Raw genomic sequence first — 17409 nt, 5'->3', positions numbered from 1 at the left:
AAAAGTGTTCAAGTATTTTTTGTCTCCTTCCAACTATCTTTAAATCTTTCTAAATTCAGATTTTTAAGAATTTGAACATTATTTCTTCCACACAATGGAGGGAAGGAGAGAGGAGGGAGGAAGAGGAAGAGAGTGTTTCTAAGAGCAATTTCATTTCATAAAGAAGATGGGAGTAACTGATCAGAGGATGCTCTTGTGCCATTCAGTGTTCTACACAGCAAACAAAATGGAACCCTGTAGAGCTCCAAGGAGTAAACTTCACTGAGGAGCAACATGGCAGGGAGCAGCACATTCTAACCACCTAGCGCAAAGCCTCAGAATTATTTCTTCCTGTCATATGGTCATTTCAACCAATGCCTAATCCTGATTTTTGTTCTGCAACATGTCCATTCCAATCATTCCTCTGCAAGCCTTTTGCTTCCTACTTATGCCAGAAATGATTTTCTCAGTAAATGACTGGAACTACTGACCTTTCACACAGGCTTGCCAAATTCACAATCAAGATACCAAAGTTTGGCCGGGCGGTGGTGGCACACGCTTTAATCCCAGCACTCCGGAGGCAGAGGCAGGCGGATCTCTGTGAGTTCGAGGCTAGGCTAGACCGACAGCCTCCAAACTAATACAGAGAAACCCTGTCTCGTAACCCCCCCCAAAAAAAAAAGAAACCAAAGTTTGGAACCAGGCGGTGGTGGCGAATGCCTTGAAACCCAGGCAGAGGCAGGCAGATCTCTGAGAGTTCAAGACCAGCCTGGTCCACATTGTGAGTTTCAAGACAGCCAGGGCTGTTACAAAAAGAAACCCTGTCTCGAAAAAGGGAAGGGAGGGAATGAGGGAGGGAGGAAGGGAGGGAGGGAAGGAGGGAATGAGGGAGGGAGGGAGAAAGGAAGGAAGGAGCCAAAGTTTGAATTGATTTTATGTCAATTCCTTGGCAGAACCAACCAAACAAACAGAGTCATATCCTAATGGATGTCCTGCAAGAGGAAGGAAAAGCTAGTGGGAACTATACCCTGAGGGGGGGCGGGGAGGAGAGGGAGAAGCAGAACAAATTCACTCTTTCTAAAATAGCCACAACATGCCAAAGAAGTCTGTGTATATCTCCACTGCTTGGTTAGCAGGCGCTCTGAAGATTAATAGGTTCTGAGGCAGGTCAAATCAAAGGCACTTGGCTCAGACTCTGAGACCAATAGTGTTCAGAAAAGAACTCAATGCTTTTTTTTTCTCTTCCAGAGACTTTATTAGCACTCTATTCAACGTGAAAGCATCACTAAATACTCAGAAGTGACTCTCACCCAGAATGACACATGAATGCCTGATTAAAGCCAACAGCAGGTTCAAGGTCCAGATTGTACTGGGGGTCACATAGCTACCCAATTTCCCCAAATGCACAGCCTTTTTGTTCTTTTCTATGACAAATGAAAACCACGGTTTCATTTGTTGATTGCCAAATCTGTCAAAACCTAGTAGTAAATGCTGGTCTAAAGAGAAATGTTTGGGGCTAGGGGCACAGCTCACTGTTTGAACACTCCATAGTGTGCATAGGAGCCTGGATTCAACCCCAACACTGAGAAAGGAGGGTAGGAACTGTGCCAATTGCTATCAATTTCTCAAACGTGGACAGGCTGGCACCAGAGTCTAATTTAGTGAGTCTGGAGCAACATCCAGTATCCTTAGAATAATCCTAACTACATAAAATGATGCCTATCTCACAAGAAAAAGAATTCAATGTGCCACACTCCTAATCCTAAATTAAACACAAAAACACATGTGTGTACGAACACACAAAGACCAATTTAAAATTCAGATTTCTTCTATTCAAAAGGCTACATGGTCTCAATCTATGAGTTTTGTTGCTTTCTAAGTACATGAACTTCACACTGTTGCCTTGTTGGAGACAGGATCTCTCTATATAGCACTTGTAATGTAGCACAGCTCCCTTATTCTCAAACTTCTGAACTTAAGTCACCTAAGTGGTGGGATCAGTGGTGAGCATACCAGACTGACACCTTCACAGTTTAAAAGTTTCATAGGCAAAGAAATTCACTCCATTATCTTATTATTCTTTGATTAGTGAAATTGAATATCAACTATATAGTAAACATTAATGACATGTATATATGTACTTGACATTTACCTCTAAAGGATAGGTTGAGTGTATGTCCATCTCTAATGGACAGGCTAGCAACCAGGTACCAAATACTACGCCATCAGACTTGGCTGTAAGTGCCTTTACCCACTGAGTCATTGAGATAGCTCACAGACTAGGTTTTAAATCTCATTTCTTTCATTGTATAAGGCTGTTCTTTGCTCATATACTTATTGTCCATTGATGTTTTCTTCTTTGTGATACAGACTAACATTTTTGTATTTTTGTATGTGTTACTTATTACTGCTCCTATTGCCCTTGGAAGTTCATCCTTTTGGGTTAAGCTCTCTTTAACATATAGATCTGATGACCCTTTGTTAGATGTGTGAAAATAGTTTGAGACATTTTATCATTCTTATAATTTTTATTTTACTGCCTTTACCATAAAAGAGGGTTTTTTCCCCCTCTTTTATCCTCTTATGTTATTAACTCTTTTCCTTTATGGTTTCTGGTTTTCATATGCTAATGAAGTTCTTCCACCACTACAGTAGAAAGAATAAAAAAATTCATTTTCTTTCAGTTTTTAATAATTTTTTATTTTACATAAAATTCTAATCCACTTTATTTTTGCATATGACACTAAACAAAGGTTAAGAGCAGACAGAAAAAAATCAGAGTGACCAACAAGTTCATTACAAATAACCTACCTTGTTTGAGAAAGGCTTTCTTTATACCATCACCCTGAGACACGTGCACACATGGACCCACGGAGCCCAAACTGCAGCCTATCTCCTTGCACTCAGGGCTTAATCTATGCTGCAAACTGGAACGGTGAGCACATGACCCAAGTCACATGAATCAAAGTACCTCCCCAGGGATTTTCAACACAAAGAGAGCTGGACAGTTTGCTTTTCTTCCAAAGGTAACAAAGTGGAGTTACTGTACCACATTAGAATATATATCTCCATAACTCGCTAATGGGTGAAAACTGAGACTCTTGCTGCTTCCTGAGTTTTGGAAGGGAGATTGTAGCATTCCTTTCACATCCTTCCAATAAATAGCCCTTTCTGGCTAAAGCTAGTTTGAGTTGAGTTCGGAAGTTGTAATTGAAAGTCACAACTCAGAAACTCACTTGCTCTTCATTATAAAGTATATATAAACTATTCCTAAATGGTTTAATTAAATAATGCCTCTTTCTCTACTGACCTGAACTATTATGCATAAAATTCCAATTGATATGAAAGTTTGACTCATCATTTTTTTCCTGACCAACAATGTACTGTTTCACCAATCACATTTTAGTATGTTTTGGTTCTAGCAATTACTTCATGGCTACACGAATTTACTGAGTACACTGCATTATGCAATATATAGAGACGACTCCTTGAATAAGGACATAAAGTCCTGGCTCTTATGGAGTTTGAAACTAGAAGCAAAGAATGACAGAAGAGTGTATTCAATGGACATTTAGACCTAAGCTGAACAAGAGCCCAAGGAAGTGGTTTTCACACTAATGCCTAAGGATGTGCAAGCATCTACCAAGGTGGAAGAAACAGTACCTCAGAAGGGAGAATAGTGTGAAGGCCCAGAAAAAAATGGTGTCTATTTAGTTACTGAGAAAAAGCTTGACAATGGCTAGAGCCTGGAATAGAAGAGACAGAACAGAACATTAGGAGGCTGGAAAAAAAAAGGTAAGTCTTAAGAGAAAGGAAAGGGACAAGTATTGCACATTCTTTGTTACATTTACCTAGAGCTTTACTACATTTCTTTTGTGACTGAACTTTTTTTCAGGGCAGAATATTGAACCCAGGACCCAAGTAGGTGTTTTACCACTGGACTATGTCTCCAACTCCAATGACTTGGCTAATTATTTCTAGTATTCTTTTCTCAGCAAATAAAAGATCTGATTTTCCTTGTGTGTGTGTACCTCACTACTACTAGTTGTAGCACACACCCCTACCCCCAACTTGTCTAAGTAGACAAGCATGTCACCTGCAAGCAATGATTGAAAGCAGCTTTCAGCTTTCATTGCCTCGCCTGATGCTACTGCAATAGAGAGAATATCTCGCTTTGTCCTTGGTTAGATGGCTACAGTTTCTGTTGTTGGTGGATTTTTTTTAAATTTCATGTACATTCGTCATTCGTGTTTTGCCTGCATTTATGTCTGTGTGAAGATGTTGGATCCTCTGGGACTGGAGTTATAGACAATTGTGACCTGCCATGTAGGTGCTGGGAATTGAACCTGGGTCCTCTGGAAGAGCAAGCAGTACTCTAAACGCTGATCCATCTCTCTGGCCCAGAGAGCTAACAGTTTGTTAAACTGATGATCTTTTCAAATAATTGACTTGGTTTTATTTACTTTTCCTGATTATCTCACTACTTTGGCTGGAAAGATACTTCTGCAAAATGTTTCAGGGGGGCTGTGTTCATAGCATACTTTGCACTGTGGAGCTGTCTGTCTTTTATCCTTACACTATGATGATTCTCTACCAAAGTCCACAGCTCTTAGGTCACACTCTCCTGCTTTCCTCTTCTGTCTTCAGAGGGAGTGCAGAAATAATACACTACAGATCTGATTCATATTCTTTTATATATAACTCCTTTTGGCTACTGTTGTCCTGGACTGAGGAGAAATACAGGGTATGTTCCATTTACTAGATAATTTAACATTTTAAGCAACAGAATGAGTCCCTCTCACCCCACCCTCACCCCACCCTCACCCCACCAAATAACCTTGATTGACACAAACTTTTTCAAATGCTGGGACTTTCCTGAGTCAGCAGTTTTTCTTCTATACCCTGACAGCCACGTGTCTTCGGAAACACTTATTCTATAGATGCTAAATCTTAAGTTCAGATCCCACGTTCATTATCTCTCACTTATTTTCCATCTCTGACCCTAATGCCACATCCAATTACTTCTAGTTTACTAACTTATCTTCACACCAAGTCTATTCTGTTATCCACCCATCTGTGCTTAATTTGTATGCTCTTATTACCATTGTTTGGTTTGGTTTCTTGGGATGGTGCTGGGGACCAAATCAAGGATCTTGTGCACACAAGGCAAGCATTCTATCATGAGTATACACCCCCAATCCTCCAAAACCATTTATTTATCATGTACCACGTATCAGATATGGTTTTAGGTTCTTTAAAGAGGTAAAAGAGTTAGTTGTGCAGCCAATCACACAAGAGCTGGGTCAGCAGGAAAGAGCACTTACCCCCAAGCTAGATGATCTGAGTCAATGCCCAGAACTCATGCAAGGAAAGAACTGACTCTCCCAGACTGGCCTCTGGCCACTACACATAAGTCATGGCATGTGTGCACTCCACCTCTCACACAAGTAAATGCAATTAAAATTTTAAAGAATTTTCCAGTTAGAGAACAGGTAATACGAAGTCTAAGGTGAAAGCCGACCTGTCAATGAGGGAGGATCAAGGAGCCCAGAGAATTTGGAGGAGAGGGAAAGGGTGACAAGGCAGGAAGGATCTAGAAGACTTTCTGAGGGTAGGGAGAGTAGCCTGTTTTTCTTTACTGAAGAAATACAGTCTCAATGTCACCAAGAGAAAGAATGAAAACACGAGAAGCTAGCTCCTGCTTTCTTGGGTAGCTGTTTCAGTGGAGAGGGGGTAGAGGTGGTGTTAGACTCAAGCATCGTTCCCCAGGTCCCTGCTTAGAGTTAGAAATAAAGGTTTAAGTTACTCAATTACACAAGAAAAAACAGAAGGTTTGTCTTGGGATAATGACTGCAAGGTACACTCTGGGAAGGGCTACAAGCACAACACTAAAGGAGGCAGTTCAGCGTGATCTTTCTTAGTGCAATGCTAACTCTCAGGCGCTTGCAGGCATCAGTACAGGGAAGACCAGCTCAAACCTAGAGTTCCTTTCCCTAATAGTCTATTCTTTCTTGATTTTTATTTTATGTTCACTGGTGTTTTGCCTGCATGTACATCTGTGTGAGGATGTCAAGATCTTGGAGTTACAGACAGTTGTTAGCTGCCATGTGGGTGCTGGGAACCCTGGTCCGCAGGAAGAGTAATCAGTGCTCTTAACTGTTGAGCCATCTCTCCAGTCTGTTCTTTCTATGAATCAATAAGATCTCAAAACTAGGCACAGGCTCTAGTTCTAACATGACTGAATTAAGCTCAGTACTTCACCTTTCTAAATAGTAAAAACATAAGGTCAATACCACAAGGGGAAAATGAAAACTTCAGCTTCCTGTCAGGTTCTTGATCCAAAGTAGAGCCGGCAGTTCCCCCAGCCTAACATCAGAAATAACTTGAAAATTGCCCTATGATTACAACTACGAAAAATGGTTCAAATGAATTTACTTTATACAATGCAAACAGCACTGGTGAGGGGATTAGCCCTTTTATAACCCCTTTTAAAGGCACATGAAACTGTCACAGTACCAGAATTTAACCTGCCATGTCTCTTTGTGCTAGTTTCTGAGTATGAAACATGCTAGATAACAGGCTAACTAGATGTGGCTTCTTCTGAACAACCTTCGCAGTAACCATTCCACTACTGGATTTATATAGACAGAAATAATATATCACAAGTCACAAAGAAATGGAATTTCATTACACATAGAAGTCCTACCTCAGTAAAAGATGAAGGAAAAAGCAGAGGCAAAGTAGGGTAGAAGTAGACCAAAATACCTACACTGCAATGACAACTCTACTGTCAATAATAAGCAAAGAAAAATTGTACATTACATGGACAAGAGCAAGACAACTATAAAGAGAAGAGACAATGTTTGCATAACAACTGTAGGAAGGTGGAGTTGGGGGTAAGGGTTTGGAGCTCTGCCACTCTTGTTCAAGCCCAAGTGAGTCTCTGAAAAGAGAACAGTGGATGACTCATTCCTGTATATTAGAAACTCAGAGCTCAGCAGTTACCACAGCCCAACACACTGAAAATAATGTGTGACTTTATTAAGAGTCTTGCTGCTAACAAATGCTTGCTCAATCCTGAACTATCTTACACAAAACCGTGTACTGTGCTAGAGTAGAGAATTCAAGTTTAAACATCACTGCAATTTTTCATTATAGCCCAGATTCTCTCTCATGAATTGAAGATTTAAACAGCAACAGCCCAGGAATAGCTCCTCCTTCCCCTTTAGTTAAATATAAATCTATTCACTCGAAGAACTACAGTCTTGGAGCTCAAAATAGAAGATTGCACGTGTGCGCGCACTCGCGAGCGCGCGCGCACACACACAAACACACGTGCACGCATGAGTGCATGCACAGTCCTTGATCAAGTAAATGAAGACTGCACACACACATACATTAGCATTTTTGATAGAGTCAGTGAAGAGTTCCAGGTTGTTTCTACCTGCATTAAGGCACCAGTGGTGACCATGCCATCATAATAAACATGATTCCCTCACCAACTTTCCATGGTGAACATAGTGCGGTAATCCTGAAATACAAATACTTCTTTTTCTTTTCAAAAAACATGTATAAAAGTTTAACTTTCCATCTCTTTCTCAAAAGTTTACAACAGAAATAGCTATCTTCTTAAAACCTGAATTCTCTCAATCCATATAAATACTATTTGGAAGATACAGTCATGTGACCAGAAAAGAAGTCAGAGGATGGATTCATTATGACACTCAGGGAAACAACCGTGTCAATAACAATCCAAGCACTGTGCTCATTTCTTCCATGCAGTAACAATTTCTACTGCATACTATTACATACATTAAAAATAGATTAATTTTTCATCATCCAGGCCAATCCTACTTAGAATTGCTTCCCCTACGCTTCAACTACCAAGGTTCTCATATCTTTATGGATGGCATGATCTTCCTGGAGAAGGATGCACACAAAGACATGATGCCCAAGGTACAGATTCTGCCTGGTTTGTTACTTTACAGCACACTCAATACACAAAGACTCTGACTTAAACTAGGAAGCAAACTGACTTTGATGATTCTTTGTAAAACTTCAAACATGGAAAAATTCAAAGAACAGTACAGCAATCATTATAATGAACCTATATTCTATCTACACACACACACACACATACACACAATTCCAACCCTTCTCCCATGAACCATTTGAACTTAATAAGACATCATGACATTTAGTTCTTAAACACTCATTAGGAGACATTCTTATTACAAAAGGATTCTGTTCCTTATAACAAAGCTATGGTGCTGAATTTCTTTCTTTCTTTTTTAATATTTATTTATTATACACACACACACACACATATGTATATAGTGTTCTGTCTGCATGTGTCCCTGCAGGCCAGAAGAGGGCACCAGACCTCATTACGAATAGTTGTGAGCCATCATGTGGTTGCTGGGAATTGAACTCAAGGCCTCTGGAAGAGCAGCCAGTGCTCTTAACCTCTGAGCCATCTCTCCAGCCTGGTCCTGAATTTCTTAAAATACTGTATTCTATCATCCTAGAGAACAAGATTCATCTAATGTATTTCTAAAATTCTTGATGTCTGCTATTTATTAAAAAAAGTGATTTCTATGAAGGGGTGTAACAGTGCAAAGCCCATGGATTTACTCCAGGACTGTAAAATAAGTTGAAAAATGTACATCTGCATTTAGGCAGGTGTGTATGTATGGACTCATGTATGTGGATACAAGAGATAAACATTAGGTGTTTCTCTTTTTCATCATGCCCACCTTATTTTTTGAGACAGGGTCTTCCACTGGACCTAGCTTACCTATTGGTTAGACTGCATGGCCAGGAATCCCTAGGGATTCTACTCTCTCCTCCTCCCCGACACTGGGTATGGGTATGTACCACCATGCTCAGACTTTATGTAAGTATTGGGATCCAAATTTGGGTCTTTATGCTTATATGGCAAGCATTTTACCAACCAAGCCAAATCCAGAGTCCCTAGAATGTAACTTTTCTGCTATATTTAACATTATGTTACAAAATAATCTTCATGACTAATGTCTAAGTGAATGTAAACAAGTAATTCCTCAAAAATACCAGTTCAACAATATTCTGGTTATTTCTCAGGATTCTAGGCAACTTAATGTAGCTCATTATGTTCATATGAAAAAAAATGGAACTGTGGGAATGTTACACACAAATCATTCCTCAACAGATCAGAGACCAGAGTCAGGTTAAGATCACTGGATGGGTCTTTGGCCATTATAAACTGAGAGCTAGAACTTGACAATAATAAGAGTATACTAGAAGGAGCCATGCCAGTCTGTGTGATTAACACAACTCTGGAAGAGTTCCTCACCACCTGATTTGATCCAAGAGTACATGATGGGCCAAGGACACATGGCAAACTGAAGAAAAAAAAGATGAAATAGATAACATTTCATCTGGGCAACTCTCTCAGTCTCATCTAACTCCTATAACTAAGGGATAAGGCTATGTTTTAAGTAGCTATCCCCCAAGATTCATTTGTTGAAACCCAATCTCTAGTGCAACAGTATCAAGAGCTGGGGCCTTAGGAGGTAGAGATAATGAGGGCCCATTCTCCTAAACAGGGTTAGTGCTCTGGTAAGAGGCTTGATACAGCGTGTTTGTCCCTCTGCCCTGTGAGGACACAGATAACAAGCTCTCATCAGACATTAAATCTTTTGGCACCTTGATCTTGGATTCCCAGCCTGTGGGGCTGTGATCTGTAAGCTATGCATACCAGAGTGCTTTGCTGGAGCAGTCCTCTGCACCAAGACACATGGCAGTCAGGATCTCCAGATCGCCCCCACACTCAGTACCTCAGATTGCTATCACCTTCTCTTTCCTCACAGCTTCAATCCTTCTCTTCCTTTTCGTAAAAGACATGAAAAAATTTAATTCTGTAACGATTAAAACACGACATGTAAGTGTTTAAATTCCATATGGTCTCTTATATGTAAGAAGTCAAATCAATATAAAGTACATTTTGTGGGGTTGGAGAGACAGCTCAGCAGTTAGGAGTGCTTCCTGCTCATGCAGAGGACCTAGGTTCAGTTTTAGCACCCACATCAGGCAGTTCACTTGTAACTCCAGTTCCAAGGAAGCTAATAATGGCCTCCACGCACATGGTTCACATCTTCACACAGGCACATATACGCGTAAAAGAAAATAAAATTTAAAAACTTACTTTTAATAAGTACTCTCTAATCCATAAGCTGAAATGAGTAATGTAGGAATGAGATCCATAACAAAACACAAAGATGGCTTTCAAAAGTTCTCACATTCAAACAGGAAAAAAACAAAAACAAATGTATACAGTTCTGGAAAATCATCTGAAGATACAGTTGACCTATGTCCACCATCACCTTTATCACTCATATGCACATCAAATAAATGCTTTCTGGCTAACATACAATAGCCCACACCCAGAAAAGCAAGCAGATGAGCAAAGAAAGCCCTATCACAGTCCATTAGTTATTAATATCTGCAATGCTCTCCCCCTCCATCAGCCCCTGAAGTGATAAGGGTGAGTCCTGCCAAACTATCCCCTTCTCTAAAGCAGTATTAACACAGTACAAAGTGCCAAAGGGGCCATTAAAAAAACTGGCCCACTTTTAAAAGTCAGCAGCTTTTCCTTCTGATGAAGCATGAATATTTAAATCAGGCAAATGATTCAAGGATTGAACACTCCACCCTGCATGTAGGGTGTGCATTGTTGGTTGTGGGCTCCAAGAACCCAACATAACACACCGATGTGGAAATGAGTGCTCACTTAGGATTCCAGAGGGGTGGTTTTCTAACCATTTCTCTACCTTTCGGACCTGAAGTTCTACATTTGGATATAAGAGCAAAAGGTGGGTGGTCACAGCAACTGCTTTAAATTATGTACCTAGTGATTTCCACTGAGCATAACATAATTTAATTTGTAATAAATCAGCAAATGGAGGAAAGGTTAGGATTTTGGTTAACAGCCGTAAATTTGTTTTTACCTTCGTTATATAGTAACAATGCATTAGAAGTATACTGCACTTGAGAAGACGATAAATCTATCATAATAAAATTGACTGGAATCAAGTTTAAACACAAGTACTAATGTTTAAATGGGACAAGTAATAGCATATAAAACAAGACATAGGGAAAACAGCTGACAAATAAACCACTATTCAGTATAGCTGCAGGTGACTTAAAGTTTCACTGAGAACACAATTATTAAATCAAAATATGGAGCTGGTGAGATGGCTCAGCAAGTAATGTTGCTATCACCAAGCTGGCTACCCAAGCTTGATCCCAGGGACCTACATGGTGAAAAATGACAACTGATTCTTACACATTATCCTCTGACCTACACAAACATTGTAGAATACACTCATGCATATTTATACACACACACACACACACACACAAATCCAAATGTGCCTTTAACAATTATCAAGTGTTCCTTTAACTAATATAAAAATAACTATCAGAAAATCTACACTAAGGTAAAAGATGCAACTAGGAATTGTAGGATCAGCTGATCTTGTTCAAATCTACAGTTGTAACTTTCAACAGAAGCTCACTGCTATAGCCCTAGCTGTCCTAGAACATGCTAAAGAAAAACTGAGGGTTTTATGTGCATTCTATATCATGTTTGTACATATCCATCTTTTCATGGCCATCAATTGAGCTGGACATGAAACCACATGCTTGCAATCCTAGCAATTGGGAGGAAGAAGCAAGAAGATCAGGGGTTTGAAGAAAATCTAGATTATATAGACCTTTCTGTCTCTAATACCTGGGTTCTCAAGCCTTCTTCACTGTACACATGCTAACTCTCTTTTCCCTTTTTATGGTTGTGGATTTCACATCATGAATTCTGATCCCACTTATCTTCCAGTCTCCTCAAATCTGCCCTCCGCTCTTGCAACCTCGTCCCCATATCAAAACCAAATTAAAAACAAAACAAATAAAACCAAAACCCAAACAAAACAAAGCCAGAAAAGAAAACAAAATAAAATGGAAACAAAAACAGATAAAAGAACCTTGTTGTGGAAACTATAGTGTAGCTCACTGAGTCACACAGTTAGTGCACCCATCTTTACTTGCAAGTGTTCACACTGCCACGAGTCATTGGTCTGACTCGAGGCCTCTGAGTTCTTCCATACCTCCAATAATGAGCTCTGAGAGCTCATCTTGGATATCCTGCTGTCCTGTGCCATGTAAATCCTGCAGCTTTGGATCTGTTGGTTCCTCCCCTTCACACACTCCAGAGTTCATAGATGAGGTGGATGTTGGGATGGGCTAACTCACAGCTCTGGTTCTGGGGTTGGGTGTGAGGTGGGTTGCTCAGCTTGTTAGCTTTCCCTCACTGTCTATACCCAGGTGAGCTCTATAGCATTTCTTCAGCTTGATCACCCAATGCAGCCTACAGCAAGGAGCGAGGCCAGTTCTTCTGCTCTTGGTCCCTCACTTCAGGGTCCCCCTCACTCATATCACTAGGGTCAGCTCTACTGTTTTGTCCAGCACATGCTAACTCTATCTTCTCTGTGAACATGCTAATTTTATCCTGCAGTGACTGGTCTATTCAGCCACTGATACATTTTTAAGAGTCTACTATGACTTCCTAATATGATTTACCCAAACAAGCAAGCTGGAGAATAAAATAAGCAGCTTATATCTCAGTCATAATAAACAGAATTACAAGAAGGACCCAAAGCACCAAAATTGTTTCAAAAAAGGGCTGTTAGACATAAGGATTCTTTCTCCAAACACCAAGTTCAATGAGGAAAAAAGAAAGGCAGGCATCTAACTTTAAATCACCATCTGGCCGGGCAGTGGAGGCGCACGCACGCCTTTAATCTCAGTACTCGGGAGGCAGGCTCCAAAGCTACAGAGAAATCTTGTTCACTATCTGTTCTCTAAAATGTAAGTGTCAGACATCATCATCATCATTATTATACTATTAGTGAGGCAAGCAAGTGTGCATGCCATAGTATGGAGGTCAGAGAGAACTTTGTGGAATCTGTTCTCTCCTTACATCTTTTTTTTTTTTTAACTGAGACAAGTTCTCTCTATGTAACTCTGGTTGTCCTGGAACTCATTACATAGACCAGGCTGGCCATGAACTCACAGTAATCTAGCTGCCTTTGCCTCCCCTGTGCTGGGATTAAAGGTAAGAGCCACCACAACTCTCTCCCTATGTGGGTTCTGGAGGTGGAACTGAGGTCTACAGACTTTCCCAACAAGCACCTTTACCTGCTGAACCATCTTACATCTTAGCCTCCCTGCACAACACTTTTTTGTTTTTGTTTTTCCAAACAGGGTTTCTCTGTCTAGCCCTGGATGTCCTGGAACTGACTCTGTAGACCAGGCTGGCCTTGAACTCACAGAGATTCACCGGCCTCTGCCTCCTGAGTGCTAGGATTGAAGGCGTGTGCCTGGTATGCACCAAACTTTTGAAAGTCTTCCTTGCTGTTTGTGAGCCCCTAAGTCAATGTTCATGCTGCAGTATGGAAATAACAGCAAGGTGTTTTAGGAGGAGGCCTTTGTACAAGGTCTATCTTCTTGAGATGTGGTCATCAGAGAAAGGGAAAGAAACTCCTTATTGAGTTGGACTTAGCAGCCCATGAATTCACCACTGGCTCTGTTTCCTTGCTTACAGAGATAAAGCACCATATTAAAACTCAATACATTTGGGAGGAAAAGATAAAAACACAAAAAGGGCCTATCTTATCTTCAGAAATGCAATTCTCAGCTCTGTGAGCTTGGCATTCAGCTAGCCAGATTACCAAGCTTATTTAACCTGAAGGTTTTACCCAACTCCATGTTTACAGTTTTCAGGGTTTGTTTCCATGTGTGCTCCTGAGCTTACATACATGCGCTTTACTCAATTCACACATATCAGTGAGCAGCAGCAGCAGCAGCAGCAGCAGAAATCCAGGTCTGCAGCAGGCAGTTTAATTAACTGTACACAAGACAGTGCCAATGGCAGTGCAGCCCTCTCTCCTGTGGGGCAACACACCAGCATGTCTGTTCTTCAAGGGAACTCCATTCTGGAGTAGAAAGGTCAAACAAGATGAAATGTAGCAAAAGAGAAAACCAAAACCAAAACAAACTTGACAGCAACAGCAACAACAAAACCTTGCAAAGCTACCTCATCAAGAAACTAGTACCTCTTAACACCAGGCTGCAGAAAATCAGAATCCCATGTTTCCCAGTGTTCCCCCACCCCCTGCTTTCTGGTAGGCTATGAGCAACTGTTCTCAGACAGTGTCACAGAGGTCCCTCTCATCAACCCTGGGATCCCCTCATCTGCATCGCATCCTCTGTCAAAAAGCCTGGCAAAGGGATAAAGTCAGTCATGGTAAATGAATTTTCTACATGTAGATACAATGAAAAACTCAAGGCTTTCTTTATATGACAAGTGTATATACAGATGAGAACCATTTCCATTCTTGAGGCACCTTTCCTGTCTATACAGAAGGACACACAGTTGGCACTGCCCCTCAGAGTGAATGCTTGAGTTAAAGTTATACTCAGGAGTTTTGAAAAGCTGTGTAGCCTGGATCAAGGATAACACAGCCAGGTCAAAACAAACAGCTTTACTTTTAATAGAATTAGGCTCACCTAGTGACACCATTCCAGCCTTTTTCCATGTTTAACAAGTAACAAGCCCATAGAAATAAATGTAATTGGCCAAACAAATACCACTAGGGACAAATAAATGAGCAATTGGTACAGTACATAGCCAGCCGAGACAGAGCTTCAGGCAAGTTACTCCACTCCCGCTCCTGGGACATCAGTTTCCTTGTAGCTTGTAGAGACGAGGGGCTGATCTGATGATCTCAGTACAGTGCTCTGCTCCTCAGGGAACAGGGACATAAATGGTTATTATTAATCCTGCCGAGGTTGTACAATTGAAAAGCATAAAACAGAGGAAAAATAATGCTTCTTGGTGGTTTATTGTGAAGCATTTGTCCGGTCAGGCAGAAGTTTTAACTGTCTTCCAGCAGTCCTTATATACGGCCCCAGGACAGGGAACATCCCAACTCCCCTTTCTACATACAGAATCCAGGAGAAAGAGAAAAAGATTTTTGAAGTGATAAGTATCATTATCTCCATTTCTAGATAAGGAAAGCAATGCAGAGATCAAAAGTGACTGTTTTAGTTCCATTAAAAGAAGCAAAATAGTTAAGGATAATCAATCTGAGAAGCATCCGAGGTCATCATTGCTTTGCAATATATCATAGGAGGGCAGTGGCTAGCATGCACAAGGCCTGAGACTGAATAATCGTTCCACTATTTGGATCTTGCTTGTTTTTTTTTTGTTCTTTTTTTGGGGGGGGGGGTTGGGGTTTTTTTGTTTTGTTTTGGTTTTTTTTTTGGTTTTTCGAGACAGGGTTTCTCTGTGGCTTTGGAGGCTGTCCTGGAACTCGCTTGGTAGTCCAGGCTGGTCTCGAACTCACAGAGATCCGCCTGCCTCTGCCTCCCAAGTGCTGGGATTACAGGCGTGCGCCACCAACGCCCGGCCTCACCATTTGGATCTTGAAAAGCCATTTTTTCTTACATGTGTCAGTTTCATCTGCATAATGGGGTCTGACCAGGATCCAACTGAGTAAAGCACATGAAAACTGCAAACAATGACACACTACACAAATAAATGAGAATGTGGCTTCTGCTACCTTAAGAAAGACAGTTCAGTGTCTTCATCCAGATGAAAAATGAAACACCAGCTTTATGAGATAACTCACATGTAATAAATTCACTCATTTAAAGTATACAATTCAGTAGCTTCAGGCACCTTCACAGAGTGGTGTAATCATAAGCACAACAGACTCTGAAATATTTTCATCACCCCAAAAAGAAACCCTGAATTCATCAGCAGACACCCCTCAAACCCCAGCAGCCCCCTAGGCAACTTTCCATCACCATCACTATGAATCTGCATGTTTAAGGCATCTAACATAAATGGAATCCTTTAATGTGTAGCCTTCTGTAACTGGTTTCTTATACTTAGCCTAAAATTTTCAATTCATGTACACTGTAGCATGCATAAGTATTTCACTCTTTTGGACTGCTAAATAGCATTCCCTTCCTTAGAAATACCACATTTTCTTTAGCCATTTGCCATTTGATGGGATCCTAAGTACTTCTGAGCTACCAGGAACAATGGAGATATGAACATTCATGTTGGAGCTTCTGCCTGAACATCTGTTTTATTTCTCTTGGGTACACAACTAGAAGTGAGACTGCTGAATCACATAGCAACTCCATGCTTAACATTTTGAGAAACTTGCCAGACTGTTGTCTTTCAAGTGACTGTACCATTTTATATTCCCACCAGCAATGCCCGAGGAGAAGATGACTGAAGGGAGACCACAGAAAGGAAATCCTTAGCTGGATGCCTGTGCAGGGAATAGCTCAACTAATTCGCCGGATGACAAGCTGTGTCACTGACAATGTGCATTACTCACAGCAGGGACAGCAAATCTTCACATTTACAAAGGAGATACTGACTGTTGGGGCATTTTCCTTCTCTTCTCCCTGCTCCCTTACACTCAAGCCTAGACCAAGGCAAAGAAGCAGCTGTCTTTATACACAGAATAGTGTTACTTCTATCTCTAACACAAGATACTACAGAATTCGCAGCGCCAGAATTTAAAAGTTCTCTATTACTCCTCAGATCCAGATAGTAAAATATGCTGTCCAAAATTGATATATGAAATCTGTGATAGACCCTCACCTTTCCAGCCAAGCCCTAATTCTTATGTTCAGTACAGGTCAAGCACAGGCTAGCTTCCAGTATAGTCTTGTATCATGGCTCCTGCAAGCCAAATAGAATGTGGTGGTGGTGGTGCAGGTGGGGGTGCAGGTGGCATTTAACAAGGAAAGAAAAAAATAGGAGGTCAGGAAGAAGAGGGTGGAGGAGGAAATAGAGAGGGCAAGAGAAAGGTGAAGCATATCTCTGCTCTTGCTCTTCCCACCTGTCAAAGCACTCTGCTTGCTGGCTGTCAGCACGCTCCCTTGCAAACACAGCTGCAAATGACAAAGAGCAGCCACTGTCCTACTCAGGGGGTCTCTTCCATGTTCCATATTATAAACTGTACTAAATGCCAACAGTTTACAAGGAAGGGAATTATATACTGGAAAGAGCCATAAATAGCACACTATTGACTATATCCTACAAATTAACACTGAGACCTGCAGGTTCCCAACAAAATAACAAGACTACCCAGCAAACCGCAAAAGAAACATAATCACAAGATTAAGTATTAAAAAATATGTGGCTTGTTTAAAATTTTATAATTTGTCAGACCTGTGATTAACTCAATCAAAGTAAAACCATTTTCTATCATATATTTCATGTAGTCACCACATGCTCAATTTGCTGAGGGGCTCTGTTCTTATGTAATTAAAAAGATTTATTAAGTTTTTTTTCTCAAGAAAGTTAAG

The 17409-nt window shown here is 40.7% G+C and overlaps 1 protein-coding gene across 26 annotated transcripts in view; it reads right to left on the bottom strand.

Annotated features, from left to right (window-relative positions):
• Window positions 1–17409, bottom strand: part of Phf21a (PHD finger protein 21A) — a 183217-nt gene that overhangs the window by 95252 nt on the left and 70556 nt on the right. The window lies entirely within an intron of this gene.

Source organism: Mesocricetus auratus, unplaced genomic scaffold (genome assembly GCF_017639785.1).
Source record: "Mesocricetus auratus isolate SY011 unplaced genomic scaffold, BCM_Maur_2.0 Super-Scaffold_100004, whole genome shotgun sequence".
NCBI classification, from domain to species: domain Eukaryota; kingdom Metazoa; phylum Chordata; class Mammalia; order Rodentia; family Cricetidae; genus Mesocricetus; species Mesocricetus auratus.
The sequence above is the reverse complement of the archived record's forward strand: the minus strand, read 5'-3'. Positions and strand labels throughout refer to the sequence as shown.